The 21,160-nt window shown below is 46.7% G+C and overlaps 1 protein-coding gene and 1 pseudogene across 3 annotated transcripts in view; both read right to left on the bottom strand.

The window, feature by feature from the left end:
- The window catches only part of PRKCE (protein kinase C epsilon), a 478,538-nt gene that overhangs the window by 402,551 nt on the left and 54,827 nt on the right, over window positions 1–21,160 (bottom strand). The gene's annotated exons all lie outside the window — the stretch shown is intronic.
- LOC142870033 (small ribosomal subunit protein eS7-like) overlaps window positions 1–21,160 on the bottom strand; it is a 46,553-nt pseudogene extending 25,393 nt beyond the window's left edge.

Genomic DNA, 21,160 nt, shown 5'->3' with positions numbered 1-21,160 from the left:
CGGGCAGCTACTGGGATGCTTTTGCTTATTTTTTGCACAGCTTTTCCAAGTTGGCTTAGGTAGAATTCTCTTCTGAGTACTAAAGACAACGTGCTTCCCATTGAACTTTTTTTCCAATTCACACACTAGCCAGACTTGGATTTTCGGGAAAGAGTTCAGTTGGGGAATGAAAAGCAAAGATGATGATAGCCTTCCGACCACCCCCAACTTCGGTTTCCTTGGTGCTGTTATACTCAGCTCCCTGAGCTGAGCCTTGAGGTCTGAGTTCATCTCCAGCTCCAGAAGAGCCTGGGAAATGCCAGACTCAAACTCGTCTGGCTTCTCACTGTTGGCTTCGTGATCTTGGCGCTTGAACTGAACATGGCCTTCTCCTTGCTGAGCGCCACTGTAGGAAGAGGCTCAGCTCTCACGAGAGCTCATCAAACTCCAAAGGCAGGTTATTGAGAATGTTGGGGTTTCAAACAGCGGAGGAGAGAAGGGAGAGTATTTAGGGAAAGGCAAGGCACAAGCAAAAGCAGACAGGAAGGAAATACGCAGCTTACTCAGAAAATAGCAAATAAGCTCTTTTGGCTGAAGTATACTTTATCTACAGGTGTAAAGAAATTAAGTCAGAAAGACTGAGTAAATACTCCAGAAGTCTCTAGTTGCTAGGCAAGAAGTCATTATTTAATTCTAAAGCAAAGAGAAAATCCTGAAAGATTTGAGAACAAAAATAACATAATTAAAACTGTGTTAATTAATGATTTTGATTAACATAATTAAATCCATAAATCTGCTAATAGTTGTGGGATAAAGCTAGAGGCAGGAGAGATTGGCAGCAGGGAGGCCAGCCAGGGGGAAACTACGGAACCCAGACACAAGGTCAGAGGCACCTGTAGCAGGACGGTGGGAGGAGGCTGCTCGCGCAGGAGGCTGCCGAGAAACCACAGGTAGGACCCGCGAGGAGGTACCGCCAACAAAGGGTAAAGGAATGACACGAAGGGTTCAAGCCAGGGATACCAAACATGGGAAGTGCTGCTATAATCAGGTAGGGACGTGTGAGGGGAGAGATATAAGTTCATTCCTGGATTTGCTGAATTCGGGATGCCAGGGTGCAATACCCAAGAAGCACTAGGGAATGCACACAGCCCCGCAGACGGGGTAAGTGACAGGCCCCAGATGGAGGCGGGGGGAGCTGTGGGCACGATGGGGTCTGCAGACAGAGCAAGGAAAGCAAGAGGGTGGTGGGGCATGTGGTTGGACACGACTCTTCCCATCCTGACAGTCTATGTCTTTTGGCTGCAGGGAAGAAGGGACCCCAGTAATGGCAGATGCGTGGGGAGCACCTACATGTCAGGGGCGAGAGGAAGAAGCAGAAAAGGAGCCAAGCATCCTCTGCCGGGCAGCTGTGCGGAAGGAGGAGCCCCTGCGCTGCGTCTGCCGCATGTGAACAGGGGCGCCGGCTCCTCTCCGTCTCCGTGGCCCGCCCGCGTGAAGGTTGGGCAGGTATGATGTCTGAGGGCTCTGAAGAAGAGCACGGAGTGTTCCAGGACTTGGCAGGCCTGATTCCACCAGGCTCCAGGCAAGGGGGTGGAGGATGACTCCAGGAGGAGTGTTCGGGAGTTCCTGGATTATCAGAAGGATGAGAGAAAGCTCAAGCAAGCAGGCAGCCTATGAGCGAGCCGAGACGTGGGCCAGGGGTAATTCATGCTCGCTCGCTCGCTCACCCGCCTCCTCATCAGGACTTCATTTTGAAGACAGCTGCGTGGGAGGAACATTTGGTCTCAAGTTGGCAAGGCTGGCATATCCACACTCCCCTGGGGGAAGCGTCCAGCCCCCACCCCATGCCTTGACAGCACACGGGGGAGAGGGCACAACGACTGACACCTGTCCCTCCCCCCGAAGGTGGCCGTGCCTCTCTTCCTCCTGCTCAGCCAGCCCCCCCAGTCACTCCCACTCTCCAGGATCGGGGTGCAGACATCACCTCCTCAGTGACGTCGCCCCTGATCACCCTGCACCAAGGTGATCCTTACCTCCAGCAGGTTTCTGCAGCACCTGCAGCTGCAGAGTGGGCGGTCACTTAGCACCACGGTCTAGTGTTCCTACGCGCTCGTTCTCTCCACAAAACTTCTGCACACCTCCTGGAGGACACTCAGGGAAGAGCCCCATGCAGTACAGGGACAGGAAACAGGTGTGGCCTTTTCTGCTCTCCAGAAACGTGACTATGTAACAGCAATGAGCACTGCCCCATGAGTAACCACAGCACCTGGCAGAAAGTGAGAGGACACCTGACATGGATGGAGATGCAGGCACCATCAGAGAAGCCAGGAGCCAGCAGCAGATTCCAGGGCAGGGAAACTTAGGGAAGGCTTCCTGGAGGAGGTGGCTCCTCTGTGTCTGATTTGCCCAACAGATTGATTTATCTGTAAGCAACTGATTTCCTCCCCATGCCCCTCCGGCCCTGGCACAGGAAGGCACTGCAGAACAAAGCCTTAGGCAGTGTGATCCAGGACAGGAACATGGACCCAGTTGTCCCCCACACCTGCCTTCCAATCCCCACCTATCAAGCAACAGTGCGTCTGTCAAATGGGTAGGGTAAGAAACAAATGGGACAATATAAGGAAAGACTTGGCACAGTGCCTAGCACATAGCAGTTATCCAACTCACGTCAACTCCCTTCCCCCCCAGCCCCCAGGGCTGTAATGTCAAAGCCTTGGTCTTTATAGTAGCATCCCCGGTTCTTACCCTGGCTGGCATCTCTGCTCCCAGAATAAGCGTCTGACCTGCCTTCCTCATTCATCCCCGTGTGCATCTTCAGACAAAATACATAAAATGTTCACGTTCTAGGAGTTATTTTATCTTTGATACTCTACATTTTTCTTTTCTGCCACTCCCCGTCTCCCCTGAGCACCTTTCCCTTCCTACGAATCTGATAAGAGCCAACAGGTAAGCAGGTGTGGCCACTTCATCTGCAAAACAGACCTGTGAAGTGGGTGCTGTTTTTACCACTGTGTCTCAAATGATGAAGCTGGGATACAGAGAGGTCAAATGACCTGCCCGTGGTGACCAAAGCTAAGATGCAGAGGAGCTAAAATTCAGACGCACGGTCCCCGCTAACTGTCCTGACTCATGTGTCGTGCGGCTGCTTTGATTGCTCCTGTTTTGCAACTAAATTTTTCTGAGATATTTGTTCACATGGAAGTGACCATCTCTGAGGACTCTCTGAGCCAAAGGAGAGCCTGCCTCAAGGAGGACAATGTTTAACTCGAAGCGAAGCTGTAAACCTCCAGTGGTGGGAGATATGCGTAGACACCAAACCGTCCGCAGGGGTGATGGACCACACACACTGTTGCAATCACATCATGTCCCTGGGGCTTCGAGGGGTCTGTCCACATCACAGGCCATTGTTTCCGCCAGATGTTAGCCTGGCCAAGTGACTCAGAGATGCAGACTTGCACTGGGGACTGCCCTCAGGATCAACCCACAGAAGGAGGCATGAAAGCAGAGCTGAGCAGGGGGGAGCGCGGTGGTGACACAGCTGCAACCAAGGTCCCATCCAATCCCAGGGGCCCTCTTTAGCCAGGATGGACTTGCGGAACTGCCTCAAACTGGGGCAGGAGGGCTGGGTCTTTCCCCGTAAACCAGTCATTCGATGTGGGCTGCCCTCAGGAAGCGGCAGGACCCTGGGCCCCCGTCAATGAGGCAACAGTCTTGGGGAGCGGGGCTCAGCTGCAGACTGTCATCAGTCAACACCCCTATAGGGGGAATCTGTGTGTCACAAAATCCACCCAACAGTCAGGCTCAGGAATTATCTCAACACATGCCAGAGACCCAGGCCAAAAGTCCCGCTGCTCCAGGAAGGGGGAGCACACAGACCTGGGGACCTCATCTCCTCCCCTTGGCCTTGCCTGACTCCCAAGTCGCATTACAAAACCACCTCTTCCCCTGCTGACGTTTGCTAACTGCACACAGGCAACCCCCCTTTACACAGAAGAATGCACTGCCTTTAATTGCAATCATTAGGTACGATGAGGTTCAACCACAGACATGGAACTGAATTTCAGAGTTTGATGTTTTCCACTGCATTGCACTTCTAGCCATGCAACCCAAACAACCTAAACTAAGCACTTTGTGCTCATTTCATATTTACACAGCTTCATCCGCCCATCCCACATGGTGCCACCTGCTATATGGCATACATAAAAAGTATAGGAAGGCTGAGACCACCCCACGACACCGTAACAACTGCAACACACTGAATGCCATGTGGCGCTGGCTCGAAGTGAAATTGTTGTTCTGAGAAGGCAGGGGTGAGCAGGCCCAGAGTGAGTGGCCTCACGACTCAGCAGGACAGAAAGAGACCACAGGGGCCACCAGCAGAGTCGTGCCTGGAATCCAGGTCTCTCGAAGCCCGCACTCTTCCTCCAACACTACTTTGGGGAAGAGAGACTCTTGCTGGGGCGTGGAGATGGTGAGAGGGAGGAGAAAAGGCATTTCTCTTTCCATGGGTTCAGCTACTTGGCTGACCCCATGACCTCCTTCAAGTCTTCGCTCAAATCTCAGCCCCCCATGAGGCCAACACTGACCAGCCTAGAGAATACTGCAAGCTGCCCACCCCACACCTCCCCAGGGAATTCCAGCGCCCCTGAACCTTGCTCAAAACTGTTTTCTTTTCCCGTGGCCTTTATCATCTTATTACACACGACATTATTTATTGTTTATTGTCTGAGCTCCGTTGCTAAAATGTGAGCCCCATGAGGACAGGGATCGTGTATGTTTTCTGTCCTGATGTATCTCAGGCTCCTCAAATGATGCCTGGGACACAGCAGGCACTCACCAAACACTTGTTGAATGAATAAGCGAACACAAGCTCGTATTTTCTGAGCACTTACTATGGACCAGGACAGGCCACCAGCAGGGAAAAGCTGGTGAGCAAGCTGGAGTCTCTGTCCACTTCGAGCTCACACTCAGTCTGCCTAGCACCCCCTTGGGCAGAGAGGAGTAAGCCCTAAAGCCATATAAGGTTCAGGGAACCATAGCCCAGGGCCAAACCTCAGCCACGGCCTGTGTTTATAAATAAATCCACTTATTTGTATTATCTATGGTTGCTTTTGTGCTACGATAGTAGAGCTGAGTTATTCTGAAGAGACTGTATAGCCCACGAAGCCAAAAATATTTATTCTCTGGCTCTTTAGAGGAGAAAGTTGCCAACCCCTGATCTAGGGCACCCATTAATTATAGTGATTTAACTTCTCTCCTGTTCATCTAAAATCGTACGTTATGTACCATCCTTAGGAGAATTGAGAAAACAGTCACTCGTGTCATTTTTTTGTTTTGTGGTCCAGATGAGAAATCCTATCAGGGAAAGATAGTGAAAGAGACAGGCAAAAAAACCAGGAAAATACCAAATAGTGTGTAAGGTACTGACTGGGGAAAAAGAAGTTTTTCTGTGGTATTCTAAGATACCACAGAAATGCATAGGAAGCTGCATGTAACCTGACTTGGAGGATCCCAGAAGGCTTCCTGGAGGAAGTGGCACCTAAGATATTATAATTATTATTGCTTGCACCACTACTACTGTCCAAAATAAGCTAGTCATAAAACATATAACAATATAGACTGACCTGAAACTTTTTTCAAAGAGGTGGATATCAATGAATGGATAAACCTACTTAACATGAGCAATGACCCATAATAGTATATTTCATTATTTAGTAATCTCATAGTTGTATGATAGGCATTGTGAAACATAAATCTGCCTTGTGAGTTGATACTAATATATCCAAATATTGTAACATTATCAGCCTGGGTAGAATGTACTTACAGTGGCATTCAGAAAAACCTATAGAAAAGCCTATAGAAAAACCTATAGAAAAACCCAAGCCCATGAGAAATTTCTGTCCCCCCACGTGGAGCCCTCTGCCTGCCCTGGGATGTCCAGGGCACCTATATTCTCCCCTCCCCGGCAATGACAGTCTGTCCCAAATAAAGTTCTCAAAAATTTCATTTATCCTGATGTTTTAAAAGATTAATAAGGTGGTGAGGTTCTCCTCTAGGACATCTGTACTTTAACCTAGTCATAACAAAATTTACATTTCAGGAAGGACCTTCTCAGGGCAGGATTTCGAGGTCTGTGGCAGACCGTGGGAAAGGGGTCCTGCAGAGCGGGAGGTCGTCCCACAGCCTGGCTGCACCGCAGATGGCCGCCTGCAGTAGCAAAAGGCCCAGGAGTGCAGGAGCCCCTCCCTCGATTTTAAGGCTTAGGTCTCCCACTTAGCAACCACATGATCATGTCCAAGACACTGCATGTCTCTGAGTCCCTTCCCCTCATCGCTAAAATGAATGTGAGGACTAAGGAAGGAGACTTAACTTCTCCCGGTTTCCGGAAGACACCAGTAAATGAAAAATCTCCAGAAAAGAAGCTTATTAGTCTCACATCACTCCAACTTTCTACCCCTTTGGGCGTCTCTCCCAGGCCATACATTTATGCATCAAACACACGTGGGCCACAGGACTGATGGTCCTAAACTATTGACCAAAAAACCCACAGGGAATGGTGCTGCTCTAAGTGAATGCTCTGGGCCCGAGAGGCTGAGCGTGAAAGGCAGAGAGTGGCCCCATCCTTACACCACGTGTCCAGAGCAGGCAAAGACCATGTATCCCTCTGTAAGCCACAGCTCACCCTCCTGACACTGGCTGCAATAAACCACTCTCCTCTCTAAAAACAAAGGCAAGTGCTAACTAGTCACGGAAATCAACTGGCCCTAAAACTCCCCAGTCCCCAAACTGTCCACAGCAGCTGCCTTCTGCCTGAGAGCTCTCCGTGGTTCGAAAGCACCCAAGCTCCCACCATTTCCACATTCCTGTTTCCTTCACCTCAAAAGGTTCATCGATAGACCCCACGTGTTCCGTCACACAAGTGGGATTTGGTTTCCTTTCAGGCAAAGCGGAAGGAATATCATTGTCATGTTCCACGAATGTAAAAATTTATTTTAAAAAAGTTTTACAAGTAACAGCTCTCTGTCACCCACAATCTGCTGGGTAGACATGCAAAGTGAATTTTTCTTTAATGGAAACTTTCTTGGGAGAAGTGTCTCTTCAGAGACAGAAAAGAAACTGGTGGCTCTTGACAGTTAAAAATGTCATGCTCTGTTAAGCCCCAGACAGCTCTTTAGGCTCAGTGTCCTCGGCAACAGGACTGCACCCTCAGGGCTGCTCTTTTGATATGTGGTTTTCATTTTTCTTCCTCTTTTCTATCCAGAGTGAACCAAGGGACTCAAATGCATCCATTCTTTTTAAGGTTGTTGAACTATAAAATTGTAACCCTATACTTAAAAAAAAAATGCAAACTATGCCCATGACCCAAAGACCTCCTCCATATGGATGTGTTCCTCTTGTACATGCACCCCACATGCACCCCTGGACCTCTGGCCCCCTGAACTCCAGGTTGGTGGGTTCCTAAGCCATCGCCAAATCCTCTCCCCTCGAGGCAAGGTGAAGGTACCAGTTCTTTCTCCTGCAAACGATGGCCAGAGAATTTCCCAGCACCAGCTCTGGCCTAATCAGAGTCAGCAGGCAGGCTGATTAATTAGACTACCAATGTACCTTGGAATACTTTCTGCTCAAACCTGTAAAATAAGCCCCCATGGAGGATGAAGCCTCCAGCACAGCCTAGAATCACTTGTACAAATTGAAAAGTATTAATAGCTGCATTCCTGAGTATGTAGATCTCTTCAATATTGTGTAAAAAAGTTCACACAAGCCAGGGGTCAGTGATCATAGCCTCACAGGGTGTGAGTAATAACCTTCAGGCCACTGTTGTAAGAAGAAGAGAAGGAAAACACAAAAACAGAATGAAAGGAGGACACACAAATGCATGTGGCAGAGGCTCCAGGTAGGAGCCCCTCAGCTGCCTTGGTATCATATCTGCACTGGCTGTCTCATAAGAGTACTGGGATCATACTCTTTGATGATAAAGATACTGCAAGTGACCCCTGCTAAGAGCACATGCGCGTGAGTTAAGGATGGATTTCCTGGAAGCTTCCATTCACTTTCTCTCTACTCTATCTTGCTCAGTCTCCCATAACCAATGTAAGAACAGACTGCCTTGTGCCCCCCACAGCCCTGTCTGAATTAACCAGCCAACGACTCCTGATGTGTAAGTGATGTGGCATCAGGATAAGGACTCTGAACCATGAAACAAGGCTCTAGAGCTCCTTCCTTTGGAGCCCAGGCTTCTAAGCCATCCTGGTAGCCATGGTCAGAATCCTACCTTAGCAAGTAGAGAGTGAGGTCCCGGGTGGGGCACTGGAAGAGTAAGAGGGAGGGAAGCAGGGGAAGAAGTGGAAACAGAGAAAGCCTCACTTGGAAGGCACAGTGCAGCACAGCCTGCTGCTTAGGAGATCGTGCTCCAGAGCCACTGCATCCTGAGTTCAAATCTCCGCACCATTATGTACTAAAAAACACTGACTCTACACACATTTCTCAACCTCTCTAACCTTGAAGAAGTTGTTATGAAAAATAAATGACATGATATGTGAAAAGCACTTTGCGTGAAGTCTCAATAAGTGGTAGCTGTTATTTCTCGGATACTGAAAAAAAAAAAAAAACCCACGAACTGGTGAAGAGAGACCTGGACTTACAGTCAGACAACCTGGGTTTTCAGTTCCCCATTTGTAAAACAAGGAGCTTTAATGAAAGTTCCTTCCAGCTCAGACATTCTAGAAGTCTGTGACTAAGATGTAAAGATTAAAATGTCATGTGGGCATTACCACTGTACTATAAAATGATACCCAATGGCACACTGGCTGCCATGGAAGGAAGCAACATGCACAAGAGGATACCGTGAAGAGCGTGTGAGAGTGTTTGGAGGTGGGAGTGTCGGGGAGGGGTGCTGGCGGGGTTAGCCACCACTGCCATTGCTTATATTGTTATTCTTTGATTTGCTAAACCAGCCTCTAGGAAAGTTTCTGGCCATTTAGGTGTCAGGCAGGCAATTAGGGCCTTATAAAAAAAAGTTCCCCTCAAATGAAGAGAGAGAGACCTCTCCTTGCCCTAACCTTGGTCCTTTGCCCTTTGAAGCTAAAACTGTTAGTATCTTTAATTTATATAGCATAAGTGGCTTCTCACCCATCATCTTAATCCCTTGATGGGATACCAAAGGCTTTCTGAAAGGATGTGAAGTCACACTTTAAAAAATACACTTAAACAGAGAGTGAGGTATGGTGTTTACATAAGACAACACCTCCCTCAGCCTCGTTTAAACGAGTGAGAGCTTTAGCTTCCTTCTCAGCTTCCCAGAGTTCTGGTATGCTATGGAAATGCATGCCCCAAATGTGAAGCCGAGAAGTAGAGACCAATGCAATGGCAAGAAACCAGAATCATCAGGGCTCAAGTGACAGCCAGCACATCTGGGCAGAATGACAGATGTTATACAAAATCTTGCTCAAATCCTCTAAGCTACCTGGAATTCCCTCCCTCCCAAGTTCTAATCCTCTTATCCTTTAAGGCAGAGTTCAAACCCCCCTTGTCCCAAGCCTCTAAAGATAATAGGGCAACCCACTGAGACACCCACTCCCACTCATGTGCGCTGGTTGGACATACAGATCATTCTGCCATTGCTTGTTTTCTACTATCAATACACATCTCATTCACATGAAAGGATTTCCAAAGGGTTTTACCATTTCTCCCATATCACTGTGCACTTGGCTCATGCTGAATAAATAACTGTGGCCTTAACAGGTAAGTAAGCCATTCTTATACACACATAATTTTCTACTCCAGAGAAGACTGCACTATTTGCCTAATAAAGATTAACTATGCCCAGTCACATAAAATTAATTTCACCTTGGGCAGATAAGGGACTGTACTATGATGCACATCCAGGCATATATCTTTACCTAGAAAATTTGCTCAGCAAAAAGCAGGTCTATTAATAAGAACTCTAAGGCCAAGTCTGAAGCCAAATGGAGCTTGACAATACTAAGCCTTCATATAACATTCTTAATCTTACTTCCCATGAGGAAATTGAGGCCCAGAAAGGTTAAGTGGCTGGCCCAAGGTCACCCAGCTAACAAGCAGCAAACTTAGTTCTGGAATCCAGTTCTAATTCCCTTTTTATCACCCTATAGCCACCCTACAAGCCTTCTATGTCATCTAGGAAAACAGGAGGGCTAATGAACAAGGTGAGAGTGTCAGAAGCTAAAGGCCCTTGAGACATTTCTGACAGCTTAAGTTGGAAATATTTTTTATAGGAAGAATATATCTTCAGAATCAAAACTACAGGCACACCTCAGAGATACTGTAGGTTTAACATCTTCCAAACTCCTATTAATGTTGGTATTTTGAACTCCTCTCATGAATTATGAATGTTCTTAATGGCACCTGGGATAGAGAATCCTTTCCAGAAGATTTCCAATTTACTTCGCCCAGATCTATCAGATGAATCACTATGTATGGCAGCTATAGCTTATGAAATATATTTCTTAAATAAAAGAATAAGACCTGAAAGTCAAAATTACTCCTTGAACCATGGGCTGCAGAACGGATGCTGTGTTAGTAGGGATGAAAACATACATCTCCATCAGAGCTCTTGGGTGACCAGGTGCCTTGTCCATGAGCAGTAACATTCTGAAAGGAATCTTTTTATTTTCCCTGAGCAGTACGTCTCATAGTGAGCTTAAAATATTCAATAAACCATGCTGTAAAGAGAGGTGCTGTCATCCAGGCTTTGTTGTTCCTTGATAGAAGCACAAGAGAGTAGATTCAGCATAATTCCAAGGGGCCCTAGGATTGGGTAAATGATAAGTAAACCTCAGCTTCAACCTAAAGTCACCAGCTGTATTGGCCCCTAACAAGAGAGTCAAACTGTCCTACTAAGCTTTGAAGTCAGCCATTGACTTCTCCTCTCTAGCTCTGAAAGTCCCAGATGGCATCTTCTAATAGAAGGGTGCTTTGTCCACATTGAAACTCTGTTGTTTAATGTAGCCGTCTTCATCAATTACCTTGGCCAGATCTGGATAACTTGCTGAAGCATCTGTATCAGGATTTGCTGCTTTCCCTTGCACATTTATGTTATGGAGACAGCTTCTTTCCTTAAACCTCATGAACCAACCAACATCTGCTGGCTTCAAACTTTTCTTCTGCAACTTTCTTACTTCCCTCAACCTACATAGTATTGAATAGTTAGGGCCTTACTTTGGACTAAGCTTATACTTAATGTAATGTTACAGCTGGTTCATTCTTTAACCAGCAATGAGGCTGTTTTGCTTTCTTATCATTCATGTGTTCACTGAAGTAGCACTTTTCCTTCAAGAACTTTTCCTTTGCATTCACAACTTGGCTAACTGTCTGGTGCAAAAGGCCTAGCTTCTGGCTCATCTCAGCTTTCAACATGCCTTCCTCACTAACCTTAAACATTTCTAGTTTTTGATTTCAAGTGACAGATGAACACTCACTTGAACACTTAAAGGCCCTTGTAGGGTTATTAATTGGCCTAATTTCAATATCATCATGTCTCAGGGATTAAGGAGACCCAGGGAGAAGGAGAGAGATGGGGGAATGGCTGGTCAGTGGAGCAGTGAGAGCACACAAATCATTTATTGATTAAGTTCACCATCTTATATGGGCATGGTTCATAATGCCCCAAAATAATTACAATAGTAATATCCAAGATCACTGATCACCATAATAGATATATTCAAGTTGAAAAAGTTTATACACACAGATACCAAGATGGGGGGGGGAGTTTGAAATATTGCAAGAAGTATCAAAATGTGACACAAAGACACAAAGTGAGCACATGTTGTTAGAAAAATGGCGCCGACAGACTTGCTTGACTCAGAATTGCCACAAACCTTCCATTTGTAAAAATCACAATATCTGGGATGCATAATAAGGCAAAGTGCCATAAAATGAGGTATGCCTGCATATAGCTGAGATGCCAGTACACTGTCCAGAATCTGTAGCCAGGCAGTAGCAATTGGAGATTCTAAACTATTCAAGCTGCTCAAAAACAAGAAGTGAAAGCAGGGTCTCCTGAAAGAAGCCCATGTCATCACAGAAATGAAGAAATTAAAAGAACATGTGTTGGAATGTCAAACTCAAAACCAGTGAGCTGTCCTGAGTAGCAGAAAATCTACAGTGGGCAGAAGGGAATGGTGAATCATGACCATCAACAGGCCGAACTGGTTAAGAAAAAGGACAGTACCTTTCCAACAAACGGCTCCAAGCAGGCCACATTTAACCTAATGCCCAGAAGCACATCTGTGTTGAAAATTAACACTTAAACCTCAGGCCCTGGAAGATTCCTGAGGCTAATTACAGGCTCCCTCTAATTACTACCTTGGAAATACATATGAACTAGATTCTGGCACTCACAGGGGCCCCTCTTCCCCCCTTGCATATTTTTCACAGGGAAGATTTTCTACCAAGAATTGCTAGGGATGGAATAACCACGTGTGTAAACCATGCAGACCAAAAGCTCCAAGAGAGCAGAAGTGGCCACTCACACACTACTTGTTTCCCTCCATCTGCAAACAGAGGATAAATGCTGCTAACTTATCTAACCGACTACAATGCATTTCTGGGTTTCTACCAAGAGAACCATGAGGTGCTTTTGTTACACACAAGCTGAGATTAGCACTCCAAATGAAAATAGGCCAAATCTCTCATCACCACTGCATCACACGTGGTTAGTACACTCAGAGACAGAGAGAGAACCTCTGATGGTCCCAGGAAGTGAAAAGATAGTGACCCATCTGCTTTCCCTCATCTCCTGTTTCCCAAGAGTGATCTAGCAAGACTCAAGTTCCCACCCAACTTTAACACCCTCTCCTGCCTAGGTTTAAGTATAAGCAGTGGTTCCCCGGTTTAAGTATAAATGTGGTCTAGGGACCCTTAGGGATCTTTGAGACCTTTTCAGTTTGTCTGCAAGGTCATAATTATTCTCTTAATACTAACACATTTCTTGTCTCTTTCACTTTCATGCTCTTAGGAATGTACAGAGGCTACAAGACATGTGATATGACAACAGACTGAATGCAAAAGCAGATAAAAGAATCCAGCTGCCTTCTTTTAAGCCAGACATTACAGAGAGATTTGCAAAAAATATAAAACAGTGCCACGCCTCCAAGATTTTCATTTTGGAAATATAGTTTATTTCATAAAAAACATGCCCTTCCTATTAACATTCAACGGGCTTATTTTTTAAATAATTAAAAAATCTATTAGTTTTAATTTTGATGTGGTAAATATTGATAGCTATAGTCCACATAAATAAAATATCTATGGAATCTTCAATAATTTTAAAATATTTAAATTTAAATAATTTAAGTTTTGGTCTTGAGGCCCAAAAGTTTGAGCATCACTAGTTCAGAAAACAAGAAAGATGAAAGATGCTCGCATTCCATCTGAGTTTCCAGAGAAACTAAATCAGAACCACCCTGCTGCTTTTTGTCCATTAGATTCTATGCATCTTAAGGGTCTGGGGCCAGCTCCATATCCCCTATCAAATGCTGATGACCCAGACCCAGCCCTGTAAGAATATACCTTCTGAGCTCCCCTGACAACTAGTTTTTCTATGCCACCTAGCATTTCATTCACTGCCTGGTGACAGCCACTGCACTATTGTCCTGGGTTATGTAACTCCTGTTGTTATTTAACTTTCCCCGTGGGTGTGGCTTGCTTCCCCAAGGCAATGCGGAACTGTGAAAATAGGTCTAAATCCCAGCTCTGCCTCTTAACTAGCTGGACCTTGGGCAAGTCACAGACCCTCAGTTTCCTCATTTCTAAAAAGCAGGAGTAGCCAGATTTCCTGTGAAACCTAGGCAATTACCTATACCTAGCTCAGGATTTTTATGAGAATTAACTGATAACAATCTTGAGCACCAATCTTCTTCCCAAATGCACAGCCATGACAAGCAGAAGTGACCTTAACTCTCACCTGCATGAATAATTAGGTGAATGAATGAATGATGCATGAATCAATATATCAAGCTAGGATCTCACTAGAGGACAGCACTACCCTTCTAGGGGGACGTCAGGAGATAAGCATGGGCAAGAGGGCTACTGGCTTTTAGTGAACAAGAATTATTGGCATTTACTGGGCAGGGACACATCAAAGACTCCATCTACCCAAATGCCACAGATTTCTAGCTCAGATATGAACTTTACAATCTCAGCATTCTGATATCCCATACTGTGCTTCTCACTCACTCATACAAGAGGGTCCCCAGTATTGCTCCCCCCAGTATTGCCCCAAGCCATCACTGGTAGGGGGGCAGGTATTGGGGAATTCTCAAATCCCTAGGAGGAATAACCATTAACAACCCCAAAACTAGTGTTCCTTGGAACTCCAGATTAAACCATGGAATTGCTGAACCCATTTTCTTGACTGATTCCAGCATTAGAGTTGAGTTTTCTGCAGAGCTTGCCTCTAGAACTGTAACAGGTTAACCAATTGATCCTAGAATCCCAGTTGGCATAACACACAATTCTCCTTGTAACTTGAACTGGCATACTGACTTTATATATAAACAGTTGCAAGCACTTGGTTACTATTAGCTCTCCCCAAATGTCTGGACACTCTCATGTGCTAACCCAGTGGTTCTCAACTAGGGGCAATTGTGCCCTGTAGGGAGCATTTGGTAACGTCTGGAGATATTTGTGGTTGTCGCAACTGGGAGGAGAGTGCTATTGGCATGTAGTGGGCAGAGGCCAGGGATATGACTAAACATCCTACGTTGCATAAGACGGCTCCCCACAACAAAGAGTTATCTGGCCCAAATATCAATAGAGCTGAGGTCGGGAGCCCCGTAAACCCACGGTCTTAGTCCACAAGCCTGAGAATCTTGGTCAATTTACCAAAACAATCTGCCACACTAAAAGAATTCTTGGCAACCAGCCATCAGCCTTTTCAGGGGCCCACATCTGCTCACGTGCAAAAGGAGCCTTTTAATGTCCACAAGAGATACTCTCTGGGGCTGGAGCACAATTGCCAGTGACACAGAGAGATAATCCGTGATACTGGGGCATCCTCTGCCCAGTCCTCTACCCATAGTTAACAGCCACAGGAGACCATTTACACAGTTTGACTCTTTTGCTCAGAAACTAATGACCAGCTTATGGGCGTAGCCAGACCAGTGGGTCCTGGGACCCTCCGCTTCCTCTTTATCCTCAGAAGCCCCCAACACAGGGGCAGAAGACAGAGTGTGGATGTCCCCAGCAGACTACTTCAGTGGGCTAAATATCATCACCACCAATAAAAACACAAGCTATTAGGAAAGAAGCCTCAGGATCCTCTTCTTACAGTCAAAATAGATTACAGAACTCAGAGAGAAGGGACGTATCATGCCCCATGGCACCTGCAGATATGCACACAGCATGCATTATGCTTTAGGAGGAGCATAACGTAGGTTTCCTTATGCAAGCAAAACCCTCCAAAATATGCATGTAGCTGTGTCTATGTGCAGGAGCCCATGCATAGATAGATTAGAAAAAGATGGATGATGAATAGGGAGACAGCTGATTGAGAAAGAGAAGAGATTGCAAAGCACTTGGTGTCTAAGTGCTGCTCCTTAACCCACAGGTCCAAACCAGACATGACAGACACACAAACAACCTGGAAGCAAGAGAAGCTGCATGGTGGGAGGCGAATGAGGATCAGACTCCTCCTTCTTCACAGTGGTTACATCACCCTCGTCTGGGCCCAGCCTATTCTGGGAGGCAAACGCAGTGGGATCCCCATCCTTTCACTCAAGGACCTTGGACAGGTTCAGGACAGAAGGGCTATTACCATGGCACCAGCCTTGACCTTTGAGAGCTGGAGAAACAACCTTTCCCAAGAATCCTAGTTCTGCCTCGGCCCTGTTCAACTGAAGGTGAATAAGAGACAAGTGCAGAAAGACAGGGGAGGGAAAGGAAGCACTTGCAGGTTTCAAAAGGCACTTTTGAAGTTAAAAACTGAAACAGAATTTTAACAGGTAGGACTCGGCTGAGGACCTGGGCCCAGGCATGGGAGCAGAGACTTTGGGGCCACCATCCAGGAGGGTGGTTCAGGGGTGGGAGGAGGTACAGAAAGGGGAGGAAGAGCTGAAAGCAGGATTTGTGGACTTCAGTTTGTCTTCAGTGAACACTGCTCCACCTGTCCAAACCATCAAACCTCATGCCGCCCCAAAAATAGAAGCAGAAGAAATAACTGAGTCACCAAAGACAGCCAGTTTATGAGGTGAGGAGAGGTGGCAAGAAACAAGAAAAATTGAACTAGCTGCCAAGAGACAGAGTGGGGGAGAAACAAGATGACATGGGCCACATTGAGGAAGAAAAACCCAAATCTCACTCAAAGCCATTACTCACCAGGAACCCATGAGAGCACTTAGCTCAGCGCAGGAAAGGGGACACCACGGTAGGGTGGTGCGCTACAGGCTCTGGAGCCGAAAGCCCCAGACTCAAACCCTGGTTCCGACATTGAGAAGCTGAGTGACCTTGGGCAAGGTGGTTTACGTCCCAAGGCTCGGCTTCCAGCTCTGCAAGATGGGAACGACAATGCCTGTCCCCTCCAGCTCTGAGGCCTGACATGACACAAGCAAGGCAGAGGGCTCTCCAAATCCACCCCTATGTAAGGAGTCCCCACTCACCTCTTCTTCATCCCCTCACACCCTGCAGATTTTATTTATGGAAGGGATTCTACTACTTAAAGCATACTAGCTTGGGCTAGGCACCAAGCCTATAATCCTAGCACTTTGGGAGACCAAGGCAGGAGTATTGCTTGAGGCCAGGCTCGAGCCTAGCCTGAACAACATAATAAGACCCCATCTCTGCAAAAAATAAGAAAAATTGGCCAGGTGTGGTTGTGCATACCTACAGTCCCAGCTGCTTGGGAGGCTGAGGCAGGAGGATCACCTGAGCCCAGGAGTTTGAGGTTGCTGTGAGTTATAGTGACACCACTGCACTCTAGCCCCAGGTGACACAGAGAGATCCTGTCTCAAAAACCAAACCAAAACAAACAAACAAAAACCATACTAACCTGTAGACTGACACTTGGAGAAAATTCCAGAAGAAGCCAAGTTTTTGGGAGAGAGAGGCAGGAGTCCTTGCTTCCCAGGAGCCCCATGACAATGAAGGACAGGGGACAGATGAAAGTAAGAGGGGAGGGATTTCCTCCAAGAGAAGTCAAAATAGGTCATGGAGAAAAACGAAGCACATCTTCAAGGACTCTGAGTTCCCTGAGGCACCAAAAATCAGTGACAGAATTCAAGATTCGTTAGTGCCCACCGGGAATGTCAAAGGGTCAGAACAGGAGGAGATGAGACGCTTCCTCCCACCAGAAGCTTAAGCCTGGCAGAGGTGACAAGGCCAGTACACACGGGGACAGCCCCAGGTGAAAGACGCTATGTGTCGAGGAGGGGGGTCATCTGATGGCGGGCACTCCTCTACGCCCCACGGTACCTGCACAGCCACACGCACACAGCTGCACGCAGCCGACACTCAAGAAATACTGGCAAGTGAGTGAATGAGTTATTCATTCAACTCACAGCTCGGAGTCGCTTGCCCGCAGAAAAGCTCTGAGAAGCCCAGTCTCATTCTCTGCCAGGGAACAATTCCAGCCAGTGTCAGGGAAAACAACAAAGCCTAGGGAGGAACCTGCAGATGCTGGAAACCCAGAGGCCAAGAGGTGAGACGCCGTGTGGTTGCCCTCTCGCCCTAACACCCAAACCGCGAGGCCGCGACCAGCCTATTCACATACGTGAAAGTTATTAATACTCTCAGGCCAGTGGCCAATGCCTCGGGTCCACCTGGGTTCTGAGGGACACAGACATTAGCGTCCACGAACACCAAGCGGATTCCAGGACAGGTTCCGCAAGCTCAAGGCCCAGCGTCCCCTGCGTCAGGGAAGACACCCACTAAGTCGAAGCCTGAGCCCCCTGCTGTCCTCCCCACACGTAAAGGACAGCGCCTCTTTAACAGAATTAGTAGTTCTGAACCAAGAAAACCTTTCATTAGACCACAACAAAATGAGGCAGGGGGCAGGGAGGGAGGAAGAAACGCAGAAAGGAAGACAGAAAGACAGATGTTGTTGTAAGTTTTCCTAAAACTGAATGTCTTTCACTTAAAAGGGCCATTCTTTATTCTGAGACGTGGTTGTCCTACTTTCTCTGTTTTTTTACCTTGAGCACACCCAGTTCTTTCCCACCTCAGGGCCTTTGCACGTGCAGTTTCCTCTGCCTGGAAAACACTTATTTCCCTTTCTATATCCTGCTCCTTCTCTCCCTCTGGGTCTCGGTTTAAACGTCTCTTCCACAGAGAGTCCATCGCTGACAGTGCCACTGAAAGGTGAGCCTCCTCTCCTCACCTTGGACTCGGCATCTTGCCTTTCCCCAGAGCCCTTTTCACACACCTGTGTTGCTTGTTTGGTGTCCATCCTCCATCCGACCCGAAGTACCACCAGGGCGGGGGCCACGCCTGTCTTGTCTGCCATGAAACAGCCACACTGCTTAGCACAGTGGTGGGGGCACACTGGCTCTCGATAACTGCTCATTGGATTACTGAATTAAAAAGCTTTGTTTTTTCATGAAATAATTAGGATAATAAATTTATTATTCAAATTCTTACTTGGTAAAATTAAAAGATCATAACTCTGGGTCAATCCCCTTTCCCTTCTGGAAGTGGGGATGGGGGAGGGGAAGGAGGTGTTTTACTGTTTCAAGAAATGCAAAAGTTTGCAAACCAATGCTTTATAGAACCAAAGTCCTTTCATGTAAAGAAAATTGTTATGAAAGTTCCTCTGTTAAAAACCACAGACCTACTTCTGAAACAGGTGCCCATAAATGGAATGTCTGCAAATCCAGATCTATTTCCAGAGAGAGACTCACTTTTTCAGAGGCATTTTATCTTCATTTCTCATTCACCAGCAGTGGACACCAATACCACAGCTTTAGGTTTTTCTGTCTTTCCCTTTTCTGGTCCGCCACATTCATTATTACGTAGGTTTTAATTTTTCAACCTATAAACAGTCATGGGTTCCTATTTAAAGAAATGCCGGCTGGGTGCGGTGGCTCATGCCTGTAATCCTAGCACTTTGGGAGGCTGAGGCGGGACAATCACTTGAACTCATGAGTTTGAGACCAATCTGGGCAACGTAGCAAGACCCCGTTTCCACAAAAATTAAAAACTAGCCAGGTACAGTGGCTCGCACCTATAATCCCAGCTACTTGAGAAGCTGAGGCAGGAGGATCACTTGCACCCTGGAGTTCCAGCCTGGGTGACTGAGTGAGACCCTGTCTCTATAAAAAAAACAAAAAATAAATAAAAAATAAAAAAATGCCAATGGATCCTTTCTCCAAAGAAGAGCCATTTTGATTGCATTAACACCCCTCCATTGCTCTGTTGGTTTGCATGTTCACATACTGAGTTTTCTTACAGCAGTGTGCATTGGAGGGCTCTCTGTGGGCTCCGCCTCCAGATTGGTAACACAGGAGGAAGATGCACAGCCCGCACATAGGACATAATGAGTCTTACAGCTATCCATTACCACCAGGCATTGCACAACTATGTAGGGCACAGAGAAATACACATTATTAGCCACCCTCAGGCTTGTGCTCTCCTGTGGCTGTTCCCATCTGGCAAGGTGATCAGCTGTGGAGTCCAAGGGCAAGATGTGCAAAAACAATGACACCCTCTGTATGTCTAGAGCTTGATTCCAAACACATTCTTAAATAAGCATGCACTTTACCTGTACAAGAGTCTTGAGGTAAAGGAAACTATAGGTCACCCACAAGTAGAGAAACTGAGGCTCAGGAAGATGAGCCAGCTTACAGAAGATGGCGCTGCATGTCAGCACCAGCCCAGGACCAGGATGAAAACTCGAAGGTGTGAGAGTTTTCAAATAATGATGTGCATTACAGATGCAAGGCAGCAGTGCTATAATTATCATTATTATTCATCTATTCAAAATCTCTGAGCATCTACCATATGCCAGATGTACTTCTAGGCTCAAAGAGGTGGAAGTATGGGGTGAATACAAAGATAAGTGACACACCGTCCCTGCCCACCAAGGAGAGGGTGTGCTGGAGGAGTTGAATGTCTCCTAAACAAACAAGGACCACACGATGGAATACTAGCACCAAGCAGATGGAAGCCCAGAGCAGGGCAGCCTGACTCTGTCCATAAGCACAAGGAGGAGCTGACATTCCAGCTGGATGAAGAAGCAGCAAGAGACCATTCCAGGCAGAGGGAACTGCATGTCCAGGCCAGGGAGGTGCGACAGATCACGAACACAAATGTTGGTGATCAGCCAAGGCCTATTGGCCAAGAGCCTTGTAGACCTTGCCGAAAAGGAGAGACTCTCCTGGAGGCCACCAACAGGACTGGCCTCCATCAGGGGCACTAAAAAGGAAGAATGGCATGATCAGATTTGGGTAGCAGAGGACAGGACAGGCAATTGGGTGGGGAGAGGCTAACAGGATTTCCTGGGAGCACGGAAACCAGTCAGGAGGAGATGTAATTGTCCACTCAAGTGACAATGGATCTAAACTGAGGGTCTGCCCCTGTCATTTAACTTTTCATCTGCAGAGTAAAATAAAAGTATTTGTCCTGCCTCCTTTATAAGACTGTTATAAAGTTATTAATAATAATAAAAAGAAAATAAAAATAATAGCCAACATGTATTAAGCACCTTTGTATTTTATTTAACAAACAGCATATGCTAGCGACCAGGCATTCTTAGCAGTTTACAAATGCTAATTCATTTAATCCTCACAATGATCTTGTGAAATACGGACCTTCGTTAGCCCCATTTTACAGATGAGACAATTGTGACACAGAGACATTAAATAACTGATACCAGATCACACGGGCAGTAAGCAGGGGAGCTGTGACCTGCAGCCAAGCAGTCTGTCCCTGCTCTTGGTTACAACACCCAGGACCTCTTGCTTGTGGCATGCCCGGCGCTGTGGTGAGGACTTTACAGCCGTTATCTATTACTTCGATCCTCAAGAATCCTAGGAGGTAGGCACTGTTCTCCATCCCTGTATCATAGATCAGGAAACTGAGACACAGAGAGGACAGGTAGCCGCACATCTAGTAAGTGGCTGGGTTGCAAATTGGTCTGTGGACTGCAGAGTTTGTGCTCTCAACTCTCTCCCCACTCCCTTCATTCTGAAAGTACAAAAACCAGGCGGGGGGG

This window comes from Microcebus murinus, chromosome 3, assembly GCF_040939455.1.
Source record: "Microcebus murinus isolate Inina chromosome 3, M.murinus_Inina_mat1.0, whole genome shotgun sequence".
Classification (NCBI taxonomy): Eukaryota; Metazoa; Chordata; class Mammalia; order Primates; family Cheirogaleidae; genus Microcebus; species Microcebus murinus.
Note: the sequence above shows the minus strand (reverse complement) of the source record. Positions and strands in the feature narration are given on the sequence as shown.